Source organism: Capsella rubella, unplaced genomic scaffold, assembly GCF_000375325.1.
Source record: "Capsella rubella cultivar Monte Gargano unplaced genomic scaffold, Caprub1_0 scaffold_4, whole genome shotgun sequence".
NCBI classification, from domain to species: Eukaryota; Viridiplantae; Streptophyta; class Magnoliopsida; order Brassicales; family Brassicaceae; genus Capsella; species Capsella rubella.
Window position 1 is genome coordinate 5,254,798 of NW_006238920.1, and position 22,667 is coordinate 5,277,464.

Consider the following 22,667-nt stretch of genomic DNA (forward strand, 5'->3'; position numbering starts at 1 on the left):
CTCACAAATTCAAACATCGAAGTCGTAAATTAAATTTTAAAAGATTTTACACTTTAGTTTTTGTATGTTTTTTTAACACATGTATTTCTGTATGTGTCATACTTTTTAGGTATTTTGAAGAAAGACCAATTAGAAGTGGGCATGTGTGAAAGGTAACATTTAGAGAAAGCTATTCTCAAAAAAATTCTAAAAATAATTTAAAGAGTTTGAAATTAAAAAATGAAATATTTAGTTGCCTCTAAACAATGAATATCAACACAAAAATATGAAGCTATAAGCCGTCCATGTAAGATTTTAAACTATCAATCGTGGTTAGTCATCTAATTAGTTAACATCTTTTGCTGTGTTATTAATATAAAATTTTAAATTCTAATTTTTAATATAAATTTATTAATAAATAGAAAAAGCAATATATAGAAAAAGAAATGTAAAGTTCTGAAAAATAATATATGGAAACATATAAAACGTATATTCTTATTTTGTTAATCTTCATACGTGGGTTTTTGTCTTAATAGTAATTTAAGTTTTTAAAGATCATATATATCTAATAAATATCATCAATCGTGTATAATATTCCCCAAAATACCTCTCATAAACCCACGCTACGCGTGGGTTCAAAACTTAGTCTATACTATATAAAAGTTGGAGCTATAACCTCCTAAACGCGTCCATATAGAATTTTAAACGACCAATAGTAATTAGACATCTAATTAGTTAACATTTTCTATCTTATTAATTAACATTTTTAACTTCTATTTCTTTTTTTATAGAAAAAATTAATAAAAAGGAAAAAGAAATATAAAGAAAAAAAGAATTCTAAACTTTTGAAAAACAATATATGAAATATATAAAACTTACATTTCTTATTCTTATTTTCTTAATCTTCTAATTTTTTGACCAGAAAAAGGATATTACCAAAAATATATATTCGATTAACCCTACATATTTTTAGTATAAATAATAAGAAGAGGCATCACATTTCATCATATTTATTAAGCTTTAAATTCCGAGCCGTCAGCCACAATTAGAGTTCATTACTATTCTAAAAGTATTGTATATGAAGAAAAAGTATCAATTAAAGCATAAACAAGAAAAATTGGCTAAGTGTCGCTCTGATTTCGGGAAAGTGTTAGCTGGAGTATATGCTAAGAATCAACACAAATCACTAGATCATCATAGTTTCTATGTCAAGCAGCATGATCCCAAAAATTTAAGCATAAAGTGTATGTTTTCTTGGAGGACTATAACTTCAATTTTTTTTTGGATGTTGAACCTAATTTATGTTTTCTTAAACACCATTTATTTGTTTGGTTGCACTTGAAGCTAATTCCAGCTAATTCCATTTTTTTTTCTCTATATGGAATGTGTGTAATAAAAAGGCGTCGTGATTGTTTAAAGAATAAATGATGAAACGAAGAGAATGTCGTTTATCATTTAAGTGCAAAATTGCATCAAATATAGATGGCTGTTATGGCCCAAATACAAGTTTAGTGGCAAAAAATAAAGATATCAGTGAAAGAAAGCATAAAGAAGACCTGTTTCGTGCCATTGATGTTGAAACTAGGCCCTCTTCCACCCTAGAGTTCATATATAAGTCCATGATGGCTTATATCACCTTATTAAGTATTGCTGTGAAGAAATATGTGCTGTGGAACGGTCAGATAAAGTTATGAAGCTATGATTAACCTTTATGGTATCCATGTTTGTCGTTCCTTCTAGGTCTCAAACTAATGTGACAATGAAAAATGTTGCAAAGATCGAAGAAACCAGAGCACCATTATGCATGTGAAGTGCTGAGGATAAACAGTGGTGACAGTTTTAAACCTTATATAAAAGGAAACAACATTATTTACTTCTGTTTCAGTAAACCATTAGTAGCTTGAAAAATGCCTTAGAAAGAAAACTTAAAAGTACAAGGAAATGCACCAAACCGTCAATATTGGTGATCAACTGTAGTTTCCACCCCAACATCTTCTCTTGCTCACCAACGACTTGATAGATACATAGTCTAAGTGATTTGTGTGGACATAAACTATTTTCGCCGTTATATATATATGAAAACGCCGAATGTGAGGAAAAATAAGAAGACATAGGTGTTTGTACCCAAATAAATATGATAAAAAAAAAAAAAAAACAAGATTGATTCATGATTCTTTTGATCTTATTTGATTCCTTTACAAAATTGATTGGGAAAATTCCATTAAAATCCCTCAACTAAATTACGATAAGCTTTTTAATACCCCAACTAGTTTTATACCCAGAAGAATACTTTAACTTTTTTTAATACCCATTTTAAATCATCAAGTATGATTATTATACTTACATTACATCATAGAGGAAACAGAGGTTAACGAAAATCAGAACGGAGTTAGTATTCTGTCATCAAACTAACTACAGTTAAATGATAACTAAACATCGCTTAAGAACTTAAACTCCCGTAATCTAGAAAAAATCCCAAAATCCCCAAATTTTAGAGGAACCCTAGAATGATTAGAGATTTAGAGGACATCTCATTTAAAAATGTTGAAAGAGAAAACTGAGAACAAGAGTAGTGAAAAGGCTAATGATGAAGGCTGTAGTGAGGAAGAAGAAAGTGATGATGAAAACAGAGTGGAAGAAACTGACGAAGAAGAGATATGTAAAGAAACTCAAAAAGAAGACCAAGAGGAAGAAGTAGCTGAGGATGAGAACCAAATACTACCCGAAGGAGCTGCTGATCCACGGTTTGCAGAATTGTTTGTAGAAGCTGAACAACAGACTACTACAGTTCCAAGTGTGGCTACTCAGCCTATCGTAGATGATGATAACGGTTATGACAGTGAAATAGAGGCTGAGATACACCTTCCTCATGGTGAGTATCCAGATTCTGCGGAAGACACTGACGAAGAATGAGCAAATTGGCATAAAAAGGATTATTACAGATGGTCATTGAAAGGGAAGAGTAAAGCAGATTATGGAGAATCTCCATACTTGTGGCTAATGCAGACATTTAGTAACGGGGATGAATTTAAGGATCAGCTATTAATATATATTTGAAAACACAGTTTGACGTGAAGTTAAATAAGTGGCATCCTGAAAGGCTTGCAGCCATATGCACACACGGGAAATGCAAATGGAGGATCTATTGCTCCGTAGAGAAACCTATCCGGAAGTGGATGGTCAAAGTCTATTGTTGTTTTTGAGTTAACTAGTCTCTTAATCTTTTGATTGCAGCCATGTCGATCGTTATTACAAGACAGAAGTTTGGATAGAAAACTACAAAAACAACATCAAACCAGTTAATGGAGAAAAATTTTGTGAAAAAACTGGTAAAGCAGCAATTGGAGTTCCAGGTTTTAGAAAGATGTCGGGGAGGCCTAAAAAAAACAGGATAAAGGCAGCACATGAAAGTCCTTCCAACCCAAAAAGAGTGACTCGAGATGGTAGGATAATAACGTGTAGCAATTGTAAGAAGGTAGGCAGGCCCAGTTCAGATGGGTAGGGCAGAGGGGCGACGGCCCAAGGGCCCGTGAAGAAAAAAAAAATTTCAGGAGAAAAAGGACCCAATTTTTTCATTTTAAAAAGAAAAATTTTAGTGTTAAATGGCCCAGTTTTTTTTCACCCTAGCCCGTTTTTAGTAAAACAAATAAAAAAAAAACTCATTTGCTAAGAATAAATTAGGAAAGGCCAAATTTTTTAGGTTTTTATGTTAATAAGGTACAAAAAAAACTCTATATTGAGAGGGTCCAAAATTTTCTTTTTGCCCTAGGGCCCTTGTTTTTGTTGGGCATAACCGTACCACTTGCAAAAATGAAAATTTTATTAAGCAAGGTCCAGCACGCAAATGTGGAAGACCTCATAAGATACTTGTAAGTGTTTTTATTTCTCTATAACATGTTGTGTATGAGAACCTTTCGTATGAGGTTTTTTTTTACATGTAAGTTGCTTTAATATGACAGGATGTTGAAGGCAGCAACCCAGTTCGACTAAGAAAGCGCATTACTAGTCGATTACAGCCTTCTATTCCACTATCTACGCCTAATCAATCTCAATCTTCCACTGTCTCACATTCATGTACTGCTTCTCAACCTTCTGTTGCAGCGTGTGTTGTCATCTAATGTACCTTCTGGACGTGGTCGTGGCCGTCGTGGACGCCCTCCTGGAAGAGGACAAGTCCGTAAGAAGGTGACAGTGCCAAGAGGTCAAGGCGTGTACATGTGTCCCTTTACTGATCGTGTATTTGAATGTTGGGGATCTAAGTCAAGAGAGATAGGAGGTGGTTCTCAACCCAAGTAGTGTCTTTTCTTCTTCTTTTTGTTCTTTACCTTATTAACCATTAGTGTTTTTGTTATAATGGTTTCTAAAGTCCCCAAATATTTTGTTTGTTTTGGTTTTCAATTTCAAACTCATTTATGATTACAAGTGGCTTATTATAAATGATTTACTATCTTGATTGTTGTTTTCCTAATCCCTCTCTCAAACCATTTACGAATTGAATCTTCTTATCCCAAAAATAATAATAATTTGGGCAAATCTAACTGTGGTTAGATACTAAACTGAAATTTAACTTCTGTTATAGATCGTTTAAGTGTCGTTAACGTTGGTTAACGAGGCGTAGTAAAATGAGCAGATGGATATTACTTGGAGATTTAAAATGGGCAAAACAATTAGTTGAAGTATTTTTCTGGGTACACAAATAGTTCCGGTATTAAAAAGCTTATCGTAATTTAGTTGAGGAATTTATATGGAATTTTCCCAAATTGATTTTATAATTTTTTAAAGTGTGTATTTGAAATGAATTTTTATGCCTTAATAGTAATCTAACTTTCTGTATAAAAATTTTATAACTATCATCAATCAAATAAAATTTTACCAATATATAGCAAATAAACCCACGCGTAGCGTGGGTTCACAACCTAATAAATTATAATACTTTAATTATTCTAACTGTAAATATTGATGGTGTTAATAAAATAATAAAATGACGATATAACCATAACTCTATGTTATTTTATATTTATACTCACCCAGCGATCCCTCCTGAGTACGTCTCCGATCCGCCAATAAACTTTGCTTTGATACTCTGGCCCATGCTCTTGTCGCACCCCGAGGCTCTACCCCGCCCCTACCACGACCACACACACACAACCCTTACCACAAGCACTATCTCGACCACCAGGAACTCTAGCCATCTATACTAACACAATAGAGTCTAAAAATACAAGGCAAAACAAATTACCAAAAACACTTACCGTTGAATCTCATTAACCCAATTTAATCCATCAAATTTCAATTTAAGCCGATTAGCTAGCAATTCCAATTAAACCAAACCATAACCAATAAAACCAGCGGAAGACAATAAAATTAACAATCCAGCAAAACAAATGCATTAACCATCTATCCAACAAAACATTCCAGAAGTAACATAATCAACTTATCATGTTTATAAATTCTATAACTAGCGATTCATAAACAATTCATAACAATATTCAAAACAACCAAGGAGCCCCTAGATCATCCCTCTCTCCTCGCCATGATCCCACGGTCACACCTTTCCTTTACCTGCATCACAGAGAGAGATGCGTAAGTATTTCCATAAATACTTAGTGAGGCGATCCTCCCATCTACGAGCTATACACACAAGCAATGAGATAACATAAAAACCATCCAACAAGCTAAACATCCAATGACACTTCTAGTTCACCTACAAATCATCACAAACAAGTCACTCAAACCCAATTACTTAGATAAGCTCATGGTCACGCACTCACTTTAACAAGGTGACTCGAATAACAAAAACAACTAGGAAAATTTCTCCTCGGGACTGCAACAGTACAAAAACACCCTATAACAAGCCACACAAACAAAATCCCCATGAACCAAGCTGGTCAGAAACAATAGAAACAAACAGCCATAGAAACGAAACCCTAAAACGGAACCTAAACGTTAACTTTTGAATCCCTTCGGTGAAAAGCACAACCTAGACGTCATGAAACTTCCCAAAAAAATTATATGCTGATCAGATTACAGATGAAACCACGATCGCACTTACAAACTCCGCTGGGCCTAGTTCGTAAAAGAGAAGAAGCGTCTCACTAAACTGCACATAAGTCACTGAGTTTTAATCCGAATTCACTTCTGTAAAAAGGAGAATCAACGTACACGCCTTAAGAACAACCCTACCGAATTTTGTTAACTTTGGATAACATTTTATAAAAATAAACCATATATATATATATATATGGGTCAGTAAATTATATTCAAATAAATTTATTTAACCACAAAACATAAATATAGGCTAGTTTTGAAATGTATAAACTTTATTTTTTAATTTTTTTAGATAAGGTATTTATAAACGATTCCATAAATAAAGAAAAATATAAAACAACATATATTGACATATATGAATAAATATGATAAAATAAACATAGTTCCATGAAAAATACAAGTTTACCAAGTAAGAACATATATACCAAACTCCAAAATTTATATATATAAATATAAAATTAACATACACATTACATAATTGGTAGAAAAAGCATGTTTTAAACAAAAATTTAAATACCAAAACTTTATAACTACTAATATATTATATAATGTAAATACATTTATTTATGAGGAAATAAATATATATCTTTCAGCAGGAAATTATAGAAACAGGAGGAAAAATTTAGTAAATGAGATAGAAAGAAGAAATGTGAGGTGTGAGTGTTGTACTAAAGTAAAGTGAAGTGTACTTTACAAAAAAAAAAGTATTTTGAGTTATTATTTTATTAATAAAAAATAATAATGTAGAAAACACATATGAAAAGCTTCAAAAGAAGCATGAACAATTTACACCACAGTTTTCCTGTCTTTATCACAAAAAGACAAAAAATAATTGAACTGCCCACAGCTTTTTCTTTTTTGTTTTGCAAAAATAAAAAACAGTGAATGGTGTACTGGTAACAGGAGACCACATGGATGGATCTACTGCTCTTTTTTTTGTCTCCCCACTCAATGCCAATAAATGTACAATTTGATACATATGTGTACAAATGTTTATGTTTATTATTTTCAGATCCATCATTTGCAATTGGGTCAGAAATTGAAATCATAAAACGACCCAATAATTAAAGTTATATTAGTAACATTAATGAGTTCTTATAAAATGATTAGTAGTAAGGGTAATTAGTGGAAATTGATTTTTTTGAAAGGGTGGTCAGAAATTTGTACTTCAAAAATAATAATATAGATTGCATCACTTTTATTAATTAAGTTCTCAAAATGTACTATAATTCCAATTACCCTAAAATAAAAAGGCTAAAACCCTAACCTCCTCTCATTCTATGGTGACTGTTTGCATTTTTCATCCTCTTTTCCCTCTCGCTCAGTTCGTATCTTCATCTCTATCTCATCTTGAGGACCTTGGGGTAAGTACACCTGAAAATGAAGCACGTGGAAGCAATCGATGTCCCTCAAGAAGAGAAATTTTTCGATGTAGGTGTTAAAAACTCTTCCGCTGCCATTGTAGAGTCTCTAAGAAGTTAAAACCTAAGTCCTCTACTCCACCTCCAAAGAAGAAACTCCGTACTGGAGCCTCTGCCTCAAAGGCAAAAGCAAAACAACCAACTGTTCTGTCTCGCCGTCTCCCTCACCGTGCTAGAGCCCGACCGTCGTTTCGGGAAATTGATGATATTGAAGACATCACAGCCTCACATCTGCCTTGCAAAACGGATCTGAGTGATACGGATGTTGTAGCTGCTCGGAATAGGAATTACCCTGAACTTAATATTCCAGCTTTTGTTCCCTTCTCGTATCGGTTTGTTTCTCCTTAAGCTCAACAACGCTTTCAGGTTCTCTCCATCCGTCAAGAATCAACGGTCAGATCTTCACGAAATAGGAATTTTATCAGCTGACAGTCCTCATTGAAATGAAGTGTCCAAGATTCTGACAGCAGCCAGTCTCCTTCCAACCGTCATTCAAGTAGATTCCTTCACTGAGAATATTGTCAAGGAGTTCTATGCCAACCTTCCTGACGTTGAGAGCGATGAATCTTCTTCATGCAAGGTCTTTGTGCGAGGAACTTTGTATGAATTCTCCCCCATAATCATCAATCAGATGTATCAACTTCCATCTCCTGCTTATCCTCAAGAAGGTTCTCAAATCTAGATCTCTGAGACCTTAGATGATGTTGTTTCTCTCCTCATAGATAGGAGAATTCGCAATTGGAAGCATCGCTCTGAGCGAGAAATGGGTGATACAATGTCTCTTCTTCAGAAGATCTGCTGTCCAAATTGCATGCCAACGGTGAATCCTAATGCTCCAAAAATGGAGCATTCTTCTCAGCTCTTCATGGTTGTTAGGGTCGTCCCATAAACTTTGGGAAATTAGGATTTGATGAAATTCGGGCTTGCTCATCTATAGTCACAAATGAAGCATCCAACCTCCGTTTGGTCCTTCCAAATTTGTTTGATCAACTTCTATTGTTTTAACGTATTGTCCCATCGTTTCATGATGATATTACCTCTGTTGCTTTGGCGAAGTTCAAGATTGAGCCTAAAGAGATGCTTCCACCTAGGACTGATCACTCTAACGCAACACACACTTTAGTTGTTGATCTTCATCATCTCCATGAGTTCACTTACCTCATGATCCAACGTCTTGAAGGTAAGTTCTTATTTCCTTTTGCGTGTTAAAATAGAATCCGTGCACAGAGAGAAATAAGAACAATAAACACCGAAAGAGTATATTAGTTTCTTCTTAATGACTGTTACATACAAGAATATTTGAACCAAGTAACTACAAACTCATTACCAATGATTTGTACCTGGTCAGAACCTAAATCTACCCAGCTTACAGTACATCAACATTTGCTAAACCTAAAACGAAACCCACAAGAACTTCAAATTGTTCTTTAAACGAACAACCACACTTTAGAAAACTCTAAATTGCTAACCCTAAAACGAGAAGCATCTTTTTCTTTAATACTCATGTTCCTTGTCTTGAGACCTTCTATTGTCCAACAGACCAACAAAAACCTATATGGAACAAGGAAGGCGAGTTGGTAACAAGAGGAAAAAAAAACTTACCTACAAGATGTTGTTGAATAGTCTTGAGAGATTCAATAGTAATAGTCAAGTCACCAACCAGAGATGGAGAGTAGACAGGGGCTGCTGGAGGAACAAGTTTGGTTTCAATGGTGAACCAGATAGGCGCAAACGAAGAGATTTCCTAAGACCTACTCGGCATAATTCGCTGAAAGCGAAGGAGTTGATCAATGAGGTTAGGAAGGACCAGCCGGTAAGTAGACGAACTCTTGGAAACCATGTGAGAACACGCCCAGATCTCATTATAGATGAACTTTCCAAAATTGAACTCGTGATTCTGAAGGATCTCGAACAGCAAGATGGCTGGATCAACTTTAAGAGCATAGCGATTGACCGTAGGCATCCAGTTGAAACGGCAAATCTTATTGAGCAAAGAAATAGTTTCACTGAAAACCCGATTGAAGAGATCCTTCAAGGCATGGACGCGTCCCTCAGACAGAACACTGGCGCTACTTCAATGATGTTGGTAGAGGTTTGAAGTAGAGACATGTTCAGGGGATAGGCCGGATTAGGGAGCTGAAAGAGCTGGTTGATGACAGTGGGAGAGAAGTCATACATAGATCCACGAACATAGACACGAAGTCCCTCATCAAGAATCCTCTCAGCCTCAGGTAAATTGTCATAGAATTCTTTCACGGCATTTTCAACAAGGGTGTCAATTTCAGTGACTGTTGGAAGTAGACTAGCCTGAGTGAGGATCTGTTGAGCTTCCAGTGTGTCACCACCATCGAGGGCGAGAAACCTCATTTCGTTGAAAGAACGACCACTGATGATCTTAAACGGCAAAGCAGAATTCTGTTAATTTTATGAACCAAAACCCATATATACTACTTACCAGCTCGTGAGATGAGCTCATACACCTTCAAGTGAACTACACTACATCAAGAGTTCCTATGTGAAGAGATCCTACAGATGTGGTGGGACCGCTTAGGCGAGGGGGATTAATGGAAGAAGAATTCGAATAGAAGATTTCTTTGAAGGAAGATGCACATAAAGATTTTGAACTTTAGAGGAGAGATAGAACATTAATCCCTTTCCTGCCAAGAACACTTCATGTTTTTAAAGCTTTTTCATGATTTTTTTTTTGTGAGTTTTCCCTCTGGTTTTTTCACACCTCTTGGCACCTCTTCCATTTGGAAATCGAGAGAGACAGTTGATCACCTGAAAGATTAGCTAGCAAGAGTTTCAAGCTTAATATAAGTAAAAGATAGAAGTTCTGCTTCTTTGTACAGAGAATCTATTGCAGACACTTCTAATCAAGCTGCACATTAGTGTTCACATAAACCAATGGACTTTTGTAGATGCACAAAAGTGTCCAAATCCAAGGGTTTAGTGAAGATATCAGCTAGATGTTGTTCAGAAGTAACATGGGTGATTTCAACAATTTTATTTTTAATAAGATCATTAATAAAATGGTGCCTTATGTCAATATGCTTAGTACGAGTATGTTAAATTGGATTCTTTGAAATATTGATGGCACTTGTGTTATCACAGTAGATAGCAAAGGTTTCAGAATCCATACCATAGTCAGCTAGCATAGGTTTCATCCATAGAATTTGAGTACAGCAGCTTCCCATTGCAATATACTCTACTTCAGCAGTTGATAGAGTCACACAAGCCTGTTTCTTACTGTGCAATGAAATCAAATTGTTCCCCAAAAAGAAACACCCACCAAAAGTACTTCTTCGATCATCTAAGTTTTCTGCCCAAACTAAATCACAAAAACCAGCTAGATTCTGATTAGTTTGGTTAGTGTAAATTAACCCTTTATCAGTTGTACCTTTGACATACTTTAGAATTCGTTTGACTGCATTTAAGTGAGAATGCTTCGGATTCGCCTTGTACCGAGCACACACGCCAGCACTGAAGCAGAGATCATGTTTACATGCCATTAGAACAGGATATTTTAAATCATGGCTGTAAAGCTTCTCATCAACTGAATCTCCACTCTTATCCTTTGATAACTTAGTGGTCATGCTCATTGGTGTTTTAGCAATTTTGCTAGTTTGCATACGAAACCGAATACTATTTGTTGCATACCCCAAGAATATCCCTTCATCACTTCTTGCATCAAACTTTCCCAAATGATCCTTGTCATTTAGAATGTAGCAAGCAGTGTTTATGGCTTCAGCCCAAAATCTCGGAGACAAGTTGTTCCCATGAATCATAGATGTTGCAATTTATTGAAGCGTCCTATTTTTCCTTTCAGCAATGCCATTCTGCTGAGGAGTTCTAGGAGCAGAGAACTGATATCTAATTCCATGAATGCTGCAGAATTTTGTGAATCCTTCATTCTGAAATTCTCCTCCATGGTCACTTCGAATATGAATGATGCTACCCTTTTCAGTTTGGACTTGAAGAGCAAGAATCTTAAAACTCTCAATAGCTTCAGACTTTTCCCTTCAGAAGCGAACCCATGTGAACCTTGAAAAGTCATCCACCAAGACAAATGTGTATCTCTTACCATTTAAACTTTTAGTTTGAACTAGTTCCATGGGATCCATGTGAACAAGCTCTCGAATTCTCTTTGAGGCTATTTCAATAGCGTTTTTGTGTTGAACCTTGATCTGCTTGCATTTGCTACATGCTCCACACACGCTTTCGCTTTTTCCTTGCAACTTTGGTATTCCTCTGACTACTTCAGCATTAACAATCTTGATTAAGCTTTGTGTGTTGACATGCCTAAGACGATGATGCCACATATCCACTTTGGAGACCGTAGCTGTCATGCATGTTTCAGAACTGTCCCACATATAACAGTTATTGATGGATCTCATCCCTTTTAGAACTTTGTAACCCCCTTCATTAGAAGCATTGCAATCCTTTTTAGGGAAGATAACACGAAGATCATCATCACACAGTTGGCTTATGCTGATAAGATTTGTTTTAAGCCCTTCAACCAGATAAACGTTCGACAGCAGCGGCACCTCAAATTCAACTCCATTGAGTTTTATTTTCTGAGTTGAGCAAGATCATACACTTTGAAATACAGACCCTTTTCAACTTCAGACATTTCCACGGCTGTTAAGCCTAAAATCTCTTTCTTGAGATCTCTGTACATATCCTTTTTCTTGATCCGGACAAAGCAAAACTAAGTGGGATCGATATGACAACGATTTAGACCCCAAAGTAGTTGAACGTTGTCTTTGAACTTGTAGTAGTGATCCCTCCTATGAAAATTCTTGTAGTAGTAACCACACCAGTTAGTGCATGTATAGGCTCTTGGCTGTCTCATGTTCTTTGGGTCTTGATCCTTGCTGAGAACTTCAGTTCTTCTATTCTTGATCCCAGAAGACAGGTCTAAAGATAGTGTCTATTTTAGATGACCACCACTGGCAAATTTGATGTTCTTTGTATCTTTCTGATTATCATTGCAGCTTCCACTATGATACCCCGAACCATGGTTTTGAGAGTATGTCCTTCCCATCCAGATTATCAGATCCTATATTCAGCATTCTGATCTGTTTGTGCTTTTCATTCAATTCCTTCTCAAACCGTACAGCCTTATCCTTTTCTTTCAGATATTCATCTTGAATGAACTCCAACTTCCTCTGAAGTTTCTTAGCAACTGGATCTGAACTCTTGAAAAGTTTCTGATCTTCTTCTTCAGCTTATTTCTTTAGAGTTTCGAGATTTTCTTCTAAGGAGAGATTTTATTTTATTAGATCAAGTTTATCACTGCTCAGTTTCACCCAGCTGTCATACAAGGTTATGTACTCTTCCTTGGGAGTGATGTCCTCATCACTTTCAGAATCTGTGTTTGGATGAACAGCTTCAGATTCTGTATCAGCTATGAAGGCATCAAAGTTTAGCACTTCTTCAGGCTCTTCATCAGACTCTGAATCACTGAAGCTTAGAAGAGATTTTTCTTTTGCTCTATTCTTGTTAGGACATTCAAACTTAGTTTGTCCAACTCCTCTGCATTCTTGACACTTGATTTCTTTTCTCTTTGTAAGCGGACACTGAGATTTTATGTGACCATACCCACCACATTCAAAACACTGAATTTCTTTCTTCCTTCCACCATTGTCATTTTCAAACTTATATATGTCACTATTATTCCATCTTCCTAAATCAGAAGGTTGACTTCTTTCAACCCGTTTTTAACACCTTACCAAAGTTTTTGGCTAGTAGTGACATGCTATCCTTCATCTCCTGAAACTTATCAGTCTCTTGTTCATCTTGAAAGGCAATAGATTTTGACTTCTTTGTCTTGTCAGCATCATCTTCCATCTCTTTGGACTTCAGTATACCTACTAGTTTAGCAAATGTGATAGAATTTGTGTTTCCAGCCACCTTCTTAACAGCTTTATGAGCTGCATACTTAGCAGAAAGACATATGAGAAGCTTCTTTACCAGTTTCTGATCCTTATAAGTCTTTCCTAAAACCACTGCTTCATTAGCGATAGCACTGATCTTTGAGCTAAACTTAAATATGGATTCATCTAGTTCCATCTTAAGATACTCAAACTGAGTTGCTAAGTTGTCTAACCTTGTTCTTTTCACACTTGAGGTCCCTTCATGAGATTGTTGGAGAATATCCCATGCTTGTTTAGCCGACTTGCAACCTTGAATGAGTTTAAACTCATCTTCATCCACTCCACTGAAAATAGCATTAATAGCCCTAGCATTGAATTTGGACAGATTTTTCTCATCCGTTGTCCATCTAGCCTTGGGTTTACTTATCTTTGCTCCTCCTTCAGTCGTCTCGTATGGACTGGTCCCATCCTTCTTCAACAGCAGACAAAGCATCTTCACCTTGCCCTCTAATGAGATGTGTCATTCTGACTTTCCAGTAGCCATATCTCTTAATATCAAGTATGATGCTCTTACTTGAGCCAACACCATCTGTGTTCGGTTCCATTCCCAAGATCTAAACCTTTTTGAGATTAAAACACCTCAGATCGGTTGTTAGCTCTGATACCAATTGTTAAAATAGAACCCATGCACATAAGAGAAATAAGAACAACAAACACCGAAAGAGTATATTAGTTTCTTCTCAATCACTCTTAGATACTAGATGTTTGAACCAAGTAACTACAAACTCACCACCAGTGATTTGTACCAGGTCAGAATCTAAAACTACCCAACTTACAGTACAGCAACAGTTGCACACACTCTTTATTCACTCACCAATGAAACCCACAAGAACTTCAAACTGTTCTTTAAACGAACAACCACACTTTACAAAATTCTAAATTGCTAACCCTAACACGAAAAGCATCTTCTTCTTTTATACTCATGTTCCTTGTCCTGAGACCTTCTATTGTCCAATAGACCAACAGAAGCTCCTTTTACATTGTTTGACTTCTGAGCACTGCTCCCTTCTTGACACACGCCACCTCTTGGCTGCGCATGCTTGTCCATCCACCAAATCCGCTTCCTCGTACCAAGTTGACGGCATGCGTAACTCACGTGCTTCCTTTGCTTGTCACTACACCTTCTGCACTGTTTCAGGTTTCTTGTGTTGCACTTCAAGTCCTCTGTTTCCTCTCTACGTCTCTCTATTTTTGTTCTGTTTTTATATGAATATGTGCACTCATGCATGGGGAGAATATGTGGATGTGGTACCACAACCAAGGTCTCGATAATTTCAGAGGGAGATAGAATGTGTGGAGTTAGAGGAAGAAGGAGAGGAGGAAGAAGTTCAAAGTGGCTAAGAAGTATATGTACTAAGTCAGGGGGAGTATGAGTAGGACTTAGGAGTTGGTTTTTAGTCTTTACTCTGTAGGTTTTTTGTACCCAAGTGATGGGGTGTTGTCGAATTGTCGGATGTTGTGTTCTTATGTCTTTCATTGGTCATTCTGTATGATGACTGTCTGTTGAACTTATTTCCTCATTATGTTGAGTTTCCTTTTGTTAAATATGTGTTTCTTGGTGCTGTCTTGGTTGCCTAGTGTTAGTTCCTTCTTTTGCAGGAAGCTTGAGGCACATACTCAGATAAAAAGGAGGAGATTGAAGAAACAGAGTGTCTACAAGACCAACTAAGAAGAACTTGAAGTAGTTCAGAAAATTCTAAAGAAGTATTGAGCTGCACAATGACAGTGTGGCCTTGGGATGCCGGCACATCATGCCAACGCAACACTTCGATTATGATAAGAGGAAGCAGGTTTGGCGCACAGTGGTTGTGGCAAAGTCAAAAGGATCAAGTGGGAGCTACAGGAAAGTGTGGGAAATTTGTTAGTCTAAAAGGTGTTTTGTGTCGCCTACTGTGAAGCTAGATGAGCTAACATGCTGATGGGAAGCTGCGCAGTGACTGCTGGGTAAAGAGAGGATCTGCGAGCTTTTTGGCTATCTATATAAGTGAAGAGATTTCTTCTTATTAGGGTTAGCTCGTTTGAAAGAAAATAAGAGTGTACTCCTTATTCGATTAAGTTCAAGATATCAAAGGAAACTAAGTGGGTTCGTTTGGTGAGTGAACAAAGGAGATTACATATATGTTGTTGTGCATGTAAGTTGGGTAGATTAGGAATCATTCAGGGACAAATCACAACTGTGTGATGTTGTGTAAAGCTGATCAAATAATCTTGCAAAAGAGTTGTTTGAGGAATTTCCAATATAAGCTCAATTTGGAGTTATTCTTGTAGTCTCTGTAGTAATTTCAAGGTTCTAGTTCTTTCAGATACAAGGCAAGGTTAGTTGCTAAGGGATTCTCGCAACAAGAAGGCATAGATTACAATGAAGTGTTTTCTCCTGTGGTGAAGCATGTTTTCATCATATTAATGTTTTCTATTGTGGTTAACATGGATTATGAATTAGAGCAAATAGAAGTCAAAACAGCTTTTTACATGGGAATCTAGAAGAAAGGATTCTAATGAGTCAACCTGAAGGATTCGTGCAACAGGGAAATGAAGACAAAGTATTTCTGTTGAGGAAGTCTCTATATGGTTTAATACAGTCTCCTAGATGCTGGAATCAGAGGTTTGATAAATTCATGAGAGATCAATAGTTTGAAAGGAGCAGTCGGGACCCGTGTGTCTACATGAAAGACACGTACACAAATAGAGCTGTTTATTTGTTGCTTTATATGGATGATATGCTGATATCATCAGCAAGTATGACAGTGATTGAAAGTCTCAAAGAAAAGCTAAAAAGTGAGACTCAAATGAAAGATTTGGAATTCTAGGTATGGACATCATAAGAGACAGAGATAATGGAGAATTTATTATTTCTCAGGGACAGTACTTAGAAAAGGTGTTAAAAACATTTGGATGTTTGATTCAAGACCAGTGGTTACACCGACTGATTCTCATTTTAAACTCAGAAGTTTGACAGAAAAAGAATAGAAACAGAAGCTGTACATATGGAAAGAATTCCATATGCAAGTGCAGTAAGGAATTTAATGTATGTTATGGTAGGTTCAAGGCCGAATTTGTGGTTTGTAGTTGGTCTCATCGGTAGGTTTATGTCAGCTCCAAGGAGAAATCATTGGTCAATAGTGAAATGGATGTTAAGGTACTTAAAGGGTTCATATACTAAAAATTTGACATTCAAGAAGAGTTCTAAGTTTTGCATTGAAGAGTTTTCAACTTTAGATTATGCATCAAACTTAAATACAGTTTCATCGAAATAATGTTTGCAATCGGTTGTGGCTCTTTCAAGCAATGAGGCAGAGTACATGGCTCTAAGTAAAGCAGTAAAAGAAGTCATTTGGTTACAAGGTTTGTGTTCAGAAATGGGGTTTAAGCAAGACATCTTTTAGATTCATTGTGTCACATAGTGCTCTAGCCCTAGCAAAGAATTCAGTTCATCAGGAAAAAGCAAAGCATATAGACACTAAATTCGATTTCATCTGGGATATAGTGGCACAAGGTGATGTTGTTCTACACATATTTACAAAACAATAAACCCAGCAGATTTCCTAACTAAGACAGTATCTATCGAGAAAATCCAGTTTTGCTGTGAGCTTCTCAATATCCATTGAAGTTGAGCAGCGGTTACAGGTCACTCCAACATTCTCACAAAACAAGAAGAAATAAGATGAGTGATAACTCCATATTTTACCCAATTTAGGCATACTTTTATTGCATGTTTTTCATAGTTTGAGTCTTGTTTCATACACATTATAGTCTATTTTCCTTCATTATGCACTCTTAGGTTGTTTTTGCATTAGCATTGCATATTTTGAGATTAGTTGGTAACAGCTTGTCCGGTGGGAAGGTTGCTAAAGGGTGAGGTCTTGGGTTCGAGTAACGCCAAGCGCACCAATAACCTACCTGGTGGGCCATGAGAGCATGTGGGCCATGAGAGAGCCTACATGACATATTGGGCCCATAGGAGAGAGGTTAGGGTCGATGCGATTCAGCGCTGTAAGGTTGTCATGTAGCGGGGTGTGCCATGTGGCGGAATCCCACAGGACGGGTTGTTACATAAAAATCGAGCATTATTAGGTGTTTTGGAGCTCTAAAAAAGAAGGAAAGTGTTCTTTTCATTTCTGGGACTAAACAAGAGATTTGGAAGCATAAAGAATGAAAAAAGAAGGCACTCGACCAACCAACTCGACCACGTCAACAATCTTCCGATCGGATGCAGTATAAGTCCCTCAAAGATCGACTCGAATGAAGATCTTGGGTTGGGTTTTAGCTTCCGAGGTCTTCACCAAAGTTGTTGGAAATTGAGTTAGCTTTCAATTTCCGGTAATATGAAGCCAATCCGAGATACAGTTCAAGAGTTATCACCGTTTTAGTAAAGATACATACATCCAGATCGAATACTGGACGTCCAGAACAACTCACCCAACCAAATGTAACTGACCCGACCAAGGCACTATCTGACCCGATCTGATGGAGTGAAGGACCAGATTTGCAACTAAGGGATTGGACCCGATCGAGCATTGGATGGACTCGAGCGAGCCCAACATGCACCCGACCGAGCTCACCTCAAACCGACTTTGTAATTTGTCTTTTAGTGTTTTAGGGCTTCCAGTACTTAGTATAAATAGAGACATTGGGTTATTAAGAGAAAAAATCGAGTTTTATTAGGGTTTTTCTCTATAGCCACCAAACATTTCCAGAAACTTGTAATTTTAATTATCTTTTGATCTATTAAGTTTTTAGTGTTGCTTCTTTATATTATCTTGCTCCTTAGATCATTATCTATCTAGTTATGCATGATTCAGCAATCTCTGGGTTTGTGATATTCATGATGATTCCAGATATGAGTAGTTTTTTGGGTTTAGAGGATGGGTTAGGTGATGAGGAATCTTAGTTTCTAGGGATGCTTAAGTATAGATTCAGTTAGATACCTTCTGGATTAGGAGATTTAATTGCCATTCTTTGCATTAACCATGTGGGATTAGATCTTAGACATTCCAGCACCCAAAAAGAGTTCAATGGAATGTCTGATCCACTAATGCCAGAGATCTATTTACTTACCCAAGATATTGGCTGTTAAGGAGTAGATTGACATTAATGAACTTGATATTTATGCCTATCTATTGTATGTTTCATCAATGAAAGTTGAGATTAGGAAGTACTTTAGATCTGATAATTTTTGCCAAGAGATTGGACTGATTAGGTTAAGCGGTGCGTTGTCTAGGATTAGATCTATTTGAGCATGTTAAGCATCCCCAAGAGATTAAGAGGATTCATCACCCCATTAGCCTAGCCTTAAGACCTTCCTTTATCTTATCGTTTACATGTTTTCATTTCTGCTTTCAATATTGCTTTTGTAGTTCTTGCATATTGTAGTTTCTCCTTAGTATTATCTTTAGATCTTTAGCTTATCTTTAGTAGTATTCTTAGATTTCTTAGTTTCATTATGTTATTTACTTACCTGCATCTGAATTGAAAACTCCAAACTTTCAACTGCTTGGCTTGACTTGATTAGTTCTGTTATATCTTGATTGCTTACAATACACTCAAATTGGATCGATTAACCTCATGTACTACATTGCATTGGGGAATTGAACTCCAAGAGACCCAAAATCTTTGTTTCAATGAGTTAGTTTTGTGAGGAGTACTCAAGTATCAGAATTAGTTAAGGCATTAAATTTAGAGTTGGTGTTACCTGTTGAGTATTGGAACTATGTAGGGGTTACAAGTTCCAGGTGGAGTATCTAACGAATAAAAAATAAATTTAGAAAGAATCATAATATTGTGAGATTGAAGATATCTATCAAGCATAGGTAAATCATGGATGTAATAATTCTTGAAGGTTTCTGAAATGGGGGTGAAAGGTATACAAAATTTTTGGATATCTTAAAAGAACCTAATCTCTAAGTGTCAAGGAAAGACAAGAGAAAGATCATATGTACCTGGGATTTTTTCCGAGAAAGTCATGGCCAGATTCATTGGCATCAAAATTGAAACTTTGAGTTTCTAACTTTTCTGGAAATTCAGAGAAGCTTATCTCTAATTGTTGCTACAAGAAATTGAAAGAGGTTAATGGATACCCCGAAGAAGAAGATACTCTAGTTTTATCTCAAAGGAGGACTCCAGAGAATGATATAGATTAAGCATGTGAGCTTCACACGTGCGAGAATCAAGTGGATGGAAGAAGTCACACGTGTTGTATGATCATTGGGCGATCAGAATTGGCCGTTAGAGAGTATATGAGCTTTATTAGCTCTGCAATTTCTTATTATCGAATATTTTCTGGAATTATAAACTTTGAGCTCTGTGAGCGCTTGGTTAGGTTTCTCTCATCTTGAGAGCTAGCTTGGGTAATTATGTGTTTTATGAACATTGGATTATTCTTTGGTTATTTGTGTTGTTGATTGTGAGTTTGCTGTATTAAAGGTATCAAAGTTGCGACGTTCCTCGGAAACAATGGTGGTTGAGACTCGTTCGCAGGTGGGTGATGTTCGGGCGATGGATGCGCCGATGGAAGCATGTGTTTCGAAGTTGGAGGAGTTTGTTGCGGAGCAATGTCGTGAGGCGAAGGAACGACATCAAAAGACGATGAAGCACATGGCTGATCTTATGGAGGCGATGAGTCACAGAGAAGCAGATTCACCAGGATCGGAATGAGTCGATGTCGTCGGGTTTGGGTGAAGCAGGATCTGGTTGTTCTGATCTTCAACGAGATGCGAGATCTCCACCGGTAAGGCCGGATTCACAAGCTTACTATGGTGGTATCACTCGCTTGGGTAAAATTGATTTTCCTAGGTTTGATAGGAGTCGAATTAAGGACTGGTTGTTTAAAGCCGAAGATTGGTTTGAGGTGGATTTCACGCCGGAGGATATGATGGTGAAAACGGCGGCTATACACTTTGACAAACACGATGCGACTTGGCATCACTCGTTTGTCCAGGATGGAGTGGGTCTTCATGTGCTTTATGACTGGGTTGGCTATGTTCAATTGTTGAAGGAACGTTTTGAGGATGATTGTGATGAGCCTATGGCAGAGCTTAAAAGGGTATAGGAAACTGGTTGAATCGTTGATTATCATTAGCGATTTGAGAACATAAAGACTCGAGTGAATTTGACTTAAGATTATTTGGTGAGTTTGTATTTGGCTGGTCTGTGTTTGAAAACTCAAATGCATGTTAAGATGTTTCAACCACAGACAATGAGGCATTGTTTTTTGTTGGGGCGGTTGTATGAGAAGGCACACCCTATCAAACTGGTGTCTACCAATTGGTCACCAAGGGGAGTTTCTGTGGGAGGTTATGTTAAGTCAAAGAAGGAAATGGATTCCGTAGCTAGTCGTGCGATTTTGAAGCCAGCAACTCGAGAACCTAAGAAGCTATCTCAGCAAGAAATAAGTGAAAGAGAGCTAAGGGATTATGTTAATTTCGTGATGAAAAGTATACCCTAACCATTACTTAGTGCATAAGAAGACTCAATTGTTTAGTATGGAAGTGGAGGAAGAGTTTGCTGATGTTGAGGAGGTTTGGATTGGAGAAGAAGATGGTGATGTTAAGAACATGACATAGATTTCAATTAATGATGTCTTTGGTATATCTGATTACAAGACAATGAGGGTTCATGGTACTTATAACAAGAAAATCCTCTTCTTATTGATTGATTCTGGATCAACTCATAACTTCATTGATGCATGTTTTGCTGAAAAATTGGGATGCAAGGTGGATTCAACTGGACTGACTCGTGTTTCTGTAGCGGATGGTAGAAGACTTAAAGTGGCAGGACAAATCAAAAACTTTCAATGGAAGCTACAAACTACCACATTTCAATCTGATATTTTGATGATTCTTTTGCAAGGTGTGGATATGGTGTTAGGAGTACAGTGGTTGGAGACTTTGGGATTGATTACTTAGGAGTTTAAAAACCTGGAGATGGGATTTAAGTATAATAACCAGAAGGTTCTGTTGCATGGTATTAAACAAGGGTCGGTGAGAGATGTGAAGGCACAAAAGCTGCAAAAATTGCAGCAAGATCAGTTACAGTTGTCCATGATTTGTGTGCAAGATGTTTCAGAAGTGCAGGACAAGAAACTTTGCACGCTCAACTCAGTGGAGGTTGTTCATGAAGACAACTCGGCGATTGATCAGCTGGTACAGGCCTTAGATGTGTTTGCAGAGCCTACTGAATTACCGTCATTTAGAGAACACCACAATCAGAGAATCAAGTTGTTGGCTGGTTCAAACCCGGTCAATCAAAGACCATATCGATATGCAGTACATCAGAAGAATGAAAATGACAAGATTGTGGAAGATATGATTGTGGGAGGTACTATTCAGCCTAGCTCAAGTCCTTATGCTTCACTAGTGGTTTTGGTCAAGAAAAAAGGATGGAACATGGAGATTAAGTGTGGATTACAGGGAGTTAAATGGAATGACTGTCAAGGATAGGTTCCCTATTCCCTTAATTGAAGTTTTGTTGGATGAGTTGGGAGGGTCTACAGTCTATTCTAAGATTGATTTGAGAGGTGGTTACCATCAAGTGAGAATGGATGAGGAGGATATTGCCAAGACTGCTTTCAAAACTCACAGTGGATACCATGAGTATTTGGTTATGCCATTTGGCCTCACCAATGCACCATCAACCTTTCAAAGCTTAATGAATGTTGTGTTCAAACCGTTTATGCGGAAACAAGTGTTGATATTTTTTGATGATATACTCATCTACACTAAGTCATTGGAGGAACACTTGTTGCATGTAAAGGTGGTGTTTGAAGTGATGCGAGAAAACAAATTATTTGCTAAAATGAGCAAATGTGTTTTTGTTGTAGCTAAAGTGGAATATTTGGGGCATTTCATTAGTGCATTAGGCATCTCTACTGATCATGCTAAAATCCAAGCTGTAGCTGACTGGCCTCAACCAACTAATGTCAAACAGTTGAGGGGATTCTTGGGTTTAACAGATTATTACTGTCACTTTGTGAAGAAATTTGGCATTATTGCTCATCCTTTACATACTTTAACAACGAAGGACGGGTTTTCAATCAGTTGGCTCAGGAGGCTTTTGTCACCTTGAAAAATGCTCTATGTCAAACCCCCGTTTTGGCTTTACCTATGGTTGACAAACCTTTTGTTGTTGAGACTGAAGCGTATGGGAATGACAATGGTGCGGTGTTGATGCAAGGAGGCCATCCTCTAGCGTATATTAGTCGTCAATTAATGGAAAAACAACTCCACTTGTCCATTTATGAAAAGGAGGTTATTGGTTGTGATATTTGCAGTAAGGAAATGGTGAC